This window comes from Herpailurus yagouaroundi, unplaced genomic scaffold (assembly GCF_014898765.1).
Source record: "Herpailurus yagouaroundi ecotype Mexico unplaced genomic scaffold, PumYag 196, whole genome shotgun sequence".
Classification (NCBI taxonomy): domain Eukaryota; kingdom Metazoa; phylum Chordata; class Mammalia; order Carnivora; family Felidae; genus Herpailurus; species Herpailurus yagouaroundi.
In genome coordinates, this window is record NW_024412427.1 from 6,260,899 (window position 1) to 6,269,264 (window position 8,366).

Consider the following 8,366-nt stretch of genomic DNA (forward strand, 5'->3'; position numbering starts at 1 on the left):
CAGGGGGCTTCTGTTTCGTTTGTTTGTTTTCCCTTATTTTCCTTTTCCTTTCCTTTCTTTCTCCTTCTCCACCTGTCCCCACTCTATTCCTCCTTCCCCCACCTCCTCCCTCTCTCCTTCTTTTTGTTAGTTATGCTCTGCTGAGCTTCAGGGATTGCGCTACAATAATGCAATGATGTAGCGATCCTCCGTTCCTTACAGAGAATGGGGCAGCGTTGACCGTAAACAGCTTTATGGTTTCTGCAGACCTAGAAGGCAGCCTCTCACTGTGGTTTTTGCCTCTCATTCATTGGTCAGGCCAAGCATATAAGGTAATTTCTCCTCCAATTACCGGCAAGCAAGGAGTGAATGGAGAAGGCAGCTATTGCCTAGACTTCAGGCCTCAAAAAAGGCATTCCTTATGGATTGCAGTCATAACGGGGGGGGGGGGCGCCCGGGGTTATTGAAACTTATTCAAAGAGGAGTAAGGCATAGGAGCACAAAGCATGTCTACTCTTTGATTTCTGTTGAGATAGCTCTCTACTCTTTCTTTGGCCTGAAAACTGGGCACATTTCCTTGGTTACATAAGCCCAGACTTGATAAGGCAAAGTGTGGCGTAGACAAGACAGCTTAGAAGTTTATGGTGACAGATAATAAGCTCCAGGCATTTGACACGGATCTTACAAGCTACTACAGTGATCCCATGCCTGACGGTAGGGTTGGGATGAAATATTCACTCATTTCATCTTCACACCCCTACCTGAGATAAGAGCTATTATTTCTCTTTTACAGACAAAGAAACTGAGGCTCAGAAAAGTGAAGTAAGTCACCTCATTCATGTACCCAATCAGAGGTGGAGATTGGCCTGGAACACAAGTCTTTATGTCCAGAAAAACAGAGTATGAATTTTTTTCCCTTTTGGGGCTTCCTTAGACAATAAATACCACTGCTCTTTATGAGATGCATTTCTTTCTTGGCCACTAATCTAATGATGAATAAATCATGGATTGCTGCTGGAAAGCTTGATTCTTAGGCTACACCCAAGTAAATGTCCCATCAGCCTCAGTAGCAATTAGCTTCAATGAGAAGCTGAAGTTACCTGATTAATAATAATACCACCACCTGCTATTTATAGATGGCCATTCTCCAAGGAGTCCAAAGTACTTTGTAGACATTATCTAATCCAGCCCTGCTGTGTTACAGTAAGTCGGGTCTAGGCCTGTGGTATCCTTGTCTTTTCATGGAGAGGCTCATGCTCACAGAGGGCTAGTCTTGGCACTCATCATAAAAAGGGTTGGCATCCCTTACTGGCCCATCAGTAACTTGTTCCACCTTGTATGACTTTGTTCTCCATGGAAATCAGGCCAGGTCTGTCATCATGAATTCTGCTTTCCATGTGCCTTTGGCATTGTTCACACCACAGGAGCTGGACAGACTGCTTCATGTGAATTTCCAAGGCTTTGTAAAGGGTTTATCTGGACTCACTTCCAGGAAAAGCATCTAAGATTTGCTCCCGGGAACAGCATCATCATTTTGATTTTCTTCTTTTCTTTCTCCTCTTCCTTCTTCCTTCCCTTCCTCCTATTCCTTTTCGAATTAACACAAATTTATTTAGTGCTACCTATATTCTGGGTCGTCTGCTAGGTACTTCATAGGGCCTGCCTGACTTACTTCTCACAACAGCTACCAACAGTAGTCATTAGCAACCATCATCATACACGGTGGAAAACAGACTCGGCATGGATAAATGATTTCTTTCTTTCTGATATTTGACTGTCTAAATGGCCCCAGATCAACCTGAGAAAATCTTCTAGTTCACTATCCATCATGGAGCCACGTTTGCACGGGACATCCAGTGAGTAGCTGTTTATTAGAATGACAGAATGACTATCTTTTATTAATTATAGACACATTATACATCATAATTTTTAATCCTTACAAGAATTCTGTGATGTAGATATTTGTACTCTTATTTTATAGAAAATGAACTAAGGTTAAGAAAAGCAAATAATTTGTCAAATAACATATTTTTAAAAAGTGGTGAGCAGGGCGCCTGGGTGGCTCAGTCGGTTAAGCGTCCAACTTCAGCTCAGGTCACGATCTCGCGGTCCGTGAGTTCGAGCCCTGCGTTGGGCTCTGGGCTGATGGCTCAGAGCCTGGAGCCTGCTTCCGATTCTGTGTCTCCCTCTCTCTCTCTGCCCCTCCCCTGTTCATGCTCTGTCTCTCTCTGTCTCAAAAATAAATTAAAAAATGTCAAAAAAAATGAAAAAAAAGTGGTGAGGTTGTGTTTTGAGTCTCATTTTTTTTTCAGATTCCAAAATCTCTATACTTAATCCATAAACTCACTTGAATCAATGAGGGATTGCATGGTGGTTGGATGGAAGGATAGATGGGTGGGTGGACGGTTACATGGATAAAAGAGAGAAGAATGGATGGGGCCAGGACTTACCTGCTAGGCTTTCCCGTCTCAAAGACTCGATTTCTGATAATGACAGGGTGATTGTGACAGAAATACAGATGCAGCACCGTCCAAAACCTTCAGGGACTTGTGTAAATTGACCTGGCATCGCTTACCCACAGAAGGAAACTTGCCCCCTAAAATGGAACACTTCAAGAACTGAATAACACTGCCTGGAAGAATTCAGGTCCAATCGGGTCCAATGCAGATCGATGAGGGGTCAGCAGAAGAGCTGGACTCACTGACGGGTGATCGTACGAGGTTGAAAAAGAGGAGAATGGTGAGGGTCTTCCTTGCGCTGTAAAATATCTCAGCAACTTCAAGATGTGGGAATTTGAAAGGTCCAATCTGGATAGAAGAAGTCAAGGAAGTGGTGGTGGACACATGATTGTTCATGCCAGAGCATCTGGAATAAGACACCGATAGCTTAGAAATAGTGTACACATGTAAAGGGAGGAGGTGGGCTTAACAGGGCACAGGAACCTGGGAGCCAGGACCACCCCGCACCAATGGGAGCCATGTAAGAGTTCCAGTCACTGACCCGAAAGAAAGGCTGATGGGGAGAAATACCCTGGCTTCTCCCTTCCTCCTCCCTTCCAATCTCCTTCGAGTACCTCTGATGAGGATTAGTCAACCCTAATTGGAAGCCAGTGTGGAGGGATTTGGAGAATGCAATTTGCAGGATTCGGCCCTTTATGACATAGAGCTAGAAGGAAGTATGCGGAATGGATCTGAGAATAAACAGGCAAATGACTGACATTTCAGGTGCCTTGGAACATTTATTTATTTCTCAGCCTTGTGTCAGGTGTCCGGACCAGATGGACGCTTTGATTCCATTTGCTACTCCAAAAGTTAGAGACCCTGAAAAGAGTGTCTCTTTTGTGGGGCTTAAATCACAATTCAAGGAGAAGAAGGAAGCCACCATTCAGATGAGCATCTTGCACAGGAATGTCACTTCCTGGCCAGGGTCCAGCTCCCTTTGGTTGAATACTTTTGGCAGCGGGTCCCTAGGGATGAGCTTACCTGGAGGCAGAGGCCATGGGATTTGTGCTGCTCAAAGGAGCTTGGCTGCCCCTACATCACCTTCACCACTCAGTGACATGGTGATTGAAATTCCAAAATGGACGAAAAATGCCAAGGGGTTAAAATGACAAGTTTGAAGATGTCTTTGACAGGTCCGATAAATACACAAGAAAGTGCATAAATAAAACTTCTGCCGCTCTGCCGTAGACGTTGCCCTTGCAGTTGCTTGGACAAGCATAGGATTGCGCCAAGAACTTCCATCATTTTACCATTCTGATCTTGCTGAGGATGAAAAAGCAGCTAAGGGGCAGCCCGAACTGCTTTTTGGTGTAGAGCCAAAACTGCACCCCTCTCTTGCCCAGTGGGATCACAGAAGCCCAGGAGTCAGGGTGCCTTTACTCACTAAGAGAATTTTACTCATTTTTGCAATTTTCTCCATGGAATGAAGGAGCAGATACTTTCCCCTGATGCCTCTCTCCTTGTATCCCTTCTTTCCTCCCTTCATCGCTTAAGAAAGAATATCGACCATTTTAGGCGCCTCTTGCCGCATAGCAAACGACACCAAACTTAGTGGCTTAAAACGACATTTGTCAGCATGTATCTCACGTATCAGCAACTAGGGCATGGTTGGTGGGTCAGCTCTCCTCCACTCCACACTGTCAGTTGAGCCAGTTCAACTGTGGCTGGAGGGTTGACTTCAATGATGGCTCATTCACAAGGCTAAGTGTTGGTGCTAGAGCTCCACTAGGCACTGTCAGCTGGAGGACCCAGTTCTCTTCAAGTGGACCTTTCCAAGGGGGTTCTTTGGGCTTCTCCGGAACAGGGTGGCAGAGTTCCAAGAGTGTTCCAAGAAGTCCAGGTGGAAGACGAAAGCGTTCTTGGGACACCACAGAAGCCCAGAATCTCATTGCTGCAGAATTCTCTCAGTCAAGCAAATTTGCGGCTTTCTTAAATCTACCACCCCACTTTGTGGGAAGTGAATGTATAGGGTGAGTAACATCACAGTAGTAGAGCAGTGATAGACATTCCAGACTCCAGATAACTCAGAATAAAATGTTAAGTTCCTACGGTTGGCAGCAGAATTCTGGTTGGACCAGGGACGTGATAGGTCCCTGACATTCATCAAGGATGATGAATTCATGTCAGGCTGACCTATGTTTGAATCTCATCATTCAAAATTTATGTATGTTATCCAACAAGAAGCTATGTGTGAGCATGTTTGGCTGTCTTCTGCTAGTCCATCATCATGCCTCTTCTCATCTTAGATCATCATCATCCCGAATCTCTTTTTATTTAGTTGAATTAAATAAAAGTGGAGTTGTAGTATTAAAAGAATAGTTTTTAAAATTTTGTGGTTTGTAATTTCATAAAAAGATATGTAATCCTTTTTAGGACAATTACTATTGATTTGTAATATACGTACAACAAAGTATACAAAGGATTAAGTATGCAGTTCATTAAATTTGGGGGAAGAAATAATTTTTACTTATGTAAACACCCATGCATCTACCTCTCATTCCAAGTTATAGAACTTTTCCAGGAGCCTAAAGGACTTGTTTGTAATCTTATTTTTAAAGTTTATTTATTTATTGAGAGAGAGAGAGAGACAGAGAGAGAATCCCAAGTAGACTCTGCACTGTCAACACAGAGCCTGACATGGGGCTTGATCCCATGAACTGTGAGATCATGACCTGAGCTGAAATCAAGAGTCAGATGCTCAACTGACTGAGCCACCCAGGTGGCCCTCTTTTAGTACTTTATAAATTTAATACCATTTTGCTAAAATATTTCCGTATGGTTGTGTGCCATGTCATTTTTTAGTACTTTATAAATTTAATACCATTTTGCTAAAATATTTCCATATGGTTGCGTGCCATGTCATCATGCTCATTCATTCTGATTACTGTGTGATAGTCCATTGTAAAAATACACCATGTTTACCATTTACTAATCCATATGCCGTTGCTAATCTATCTCTCATTGATGGGTATTCAAGTGGTTTTCAGGTTTTCACTATTGTGAACAATGTAGCTCTGAATTTTCTTGGCTGTATGTCCTGGTATACATGTTTAATTACATCTGTGAGCGGAATTGCTAGACCACAGAATATACGAATACTTGTTATTAGAAGACCCTATTCAATAATTTTCAGAAGTGGTAATATAATGTTTCATTCTACCAGAGTAAGTAAAAGAGTCCGTGGATCTAAATCAACTTTAAACTTAGTATTGTAAACTTATGATCTTTGCCTATCGAATGTATATAAAATTATAGGTCATAGTTGCCTTGGTTTGTATTTCCTGATCATCAATATTCTTTAACATCTTGCCAAAGTTGATCGACCATGAGTCTTCTGTGAAATGCCTGTTCATGTCTGTTGCCCATTTTTAATTGGTTTTTTCATGATTTTAGTTTTGATTTGTACGATAATCTTGGATTTTTCATAAAAGAAATTCTACCAATATTTGCCTTTATACTTTGCTTTTCAATTTAGCGAAAAATGTTTCCCTACACTGCAGTTATTTAAATATTCATCAGCATTATTTCTTTCGGGGCCTCCTGGTGTTCTCTTGCTGTGTCCATCACTAGCAGGCCCTACCCAAGCTACAGTCCGGAGCTGAAGGTTTGCAGCCTGGGACGTGAAACTTTGCACTGCATCATCAGGTACCCAGGCCTTTCTGGGTCTCCACCCTGGCCCCTTTTAGGCTCCACCCAAGCTTGGCTGTGGCCCGGCCCAGGGAACTGCCTGGAGCTACCTGGTCTATTTCCAGCAGATATGAGTCATTTTCCTTTCCAAGAAACCAAGGAGTATAACATTTACTGGATACTTTGGAAGATTCAGCTAAATTTGCTTCTACAAATGAAGACACTGAGGTTCTGAGAGGTGATGTAATTTGTCCAAGATTTCGCAGCTGCAATATGACAGAGGTGTGGAGACACTAAATGTTTCCTTTGGGCAAATGGATCCACGTTGAAAACTTTGTGTTGGATTTAGTGAGCATGCATTAAATTCTGCCTGATTGGGACTAAGAGGTGCCTTTTCAATCTGATGAAAGGAAATCCACACAGTTTATCTAGTTTGTCTAGTCCCTCTGCTCTTATCTCCACGTCCCCTGTCTGCTTTGCACACGGAACTCAGAGGAAAACTTCTACTGAAGCCAGCTCATGTCTCTCCATGGCTTCACATGCCTCAATTGCTCCCTGTTTACGTTAAAATCTACATTCTTTACCATGTCTTGTGTGCTTGGTGTCTGTCTGCCTTCTCTCTTCATCTCCCACTTCTGGTCATGCTCACTCTTGCAGCCGCACAGACTTCCTTTATGTTCTTTGAGCAGGCTCAGTTCTGTTCCATCTTCAGGCTTTTTGCTTCTGGTTTCTCCTTGCTCTCCTTGCCTCCTGAATACAATCCTCTCTCCTCTCCTTCCTGAATACATCACTCTCCTTTACGATGCGCCACAGGGCTTTGCTTCATTCCTTACTAGGACTTATAGCGATCTTTTTAATGTTATTTATTTGTTTTTTAATTGCTTCTCTGGGGCCCGTTCCTCCAATGGATTGTGCACACCAAAAGTTTGTCTCATTCATCTGTATCCTTGGGACCTGGGCCCAAGCCTGCCATACCATTCAATCAATATGTATTGAACGAATGAATGAATCCAGTGGCTACTCAATAATTAGTGGTTTTCATTTCCTTCTGTAAGCAGCAGTAGCCATGCGCACACTTCACATATAACCTGAAGGAACTTGAATAGGAGGATGGAAATCATAGCTTGGTTGGATATAACTAGTAGGCATCTGTGCAACTGGCCAAACCAGTTGAGCTAGCTACTGTTTTCTCTTCTGTTTTGTTTAACTTCAACAAGTTTCTTGGCGTTGGAACTTCTTCTGGCCTGGATCTACATATTCTTGGAGAAGGGGAGTTTCCACTAATGGTGACATATTAGGGTCTACTGACACAATGAACATATTACTTAGATCAATCACTCCCCAAAAGTTACCTAATAGGCTATGAAGGCAGAACAATTCTTGAAGATATTCCAGGACATTTTGAAAGGGAGTAGGAACAGAATAGGTAAATATCTCAAGTACTTTATTTTTGTGAAGTCCTTTCTCAGTACTTGGTCCTCAGTGAAATGGCGGAAGGCGAGAGGGAGGGAGAGTTCTCATGGCTCCCAGGTGCTGAATAAGGAAACAGACTCAGAGTTGCTACATCTCATAAAGTGTGCTAAGCAAAACTGGGGTTTGTCATCCTAACTGGGATTACGGGATGTCTCTTCAACAATAACTGCATTCCACCTTCCTGACCCAGTCTGGCTGGAAGATCCAGAGGTTAATGGCAGCTTTTCAAAGCATTTTTTCTTCCTAGAAATCAGGAAGGAGGAAACGCAGATTTTCTTGGTGATAGTTAGTTGGAGAATTTCATGCTCTAAGGAATGACTACGGTTGATATTTTAGGGAGAAATGAACCAATTTCATTACATTTGAAGAAAGAACGCAGTCATCCTTCCTTCCTTTCACACTCTCCCTTCCTGCTTTCCATCTTTCTTCTTTCCCTCCCTTCCTTCTTCTTCCTCTCCCTCTTTCCACCAATGATGTGCTAGATTCTGTGGCATAGGTTAGAGATCACGGATGAAATGTCTTGCCTCTTGAGTGTTCACAAATTAATGGTGGAGACAAACCGGCGGATGACAAGAGCCATATGGAGGGCCACATACAGACTTCTGGGAAGATGAACAGTGACCAGCCTATCGATGGTTAACCACTGGCTCTCCCTTTCGAGGGGAGACCTTAATTTGCAACATTTGTTGACTTGGGTGGTATAAATACTAGCATTTAGCAGGTTTCAAGCTACCAACAGATGCTGGGAAGAGCTGGTGTTGGTGGTTCCAGTCTGGAAGAGGGGCA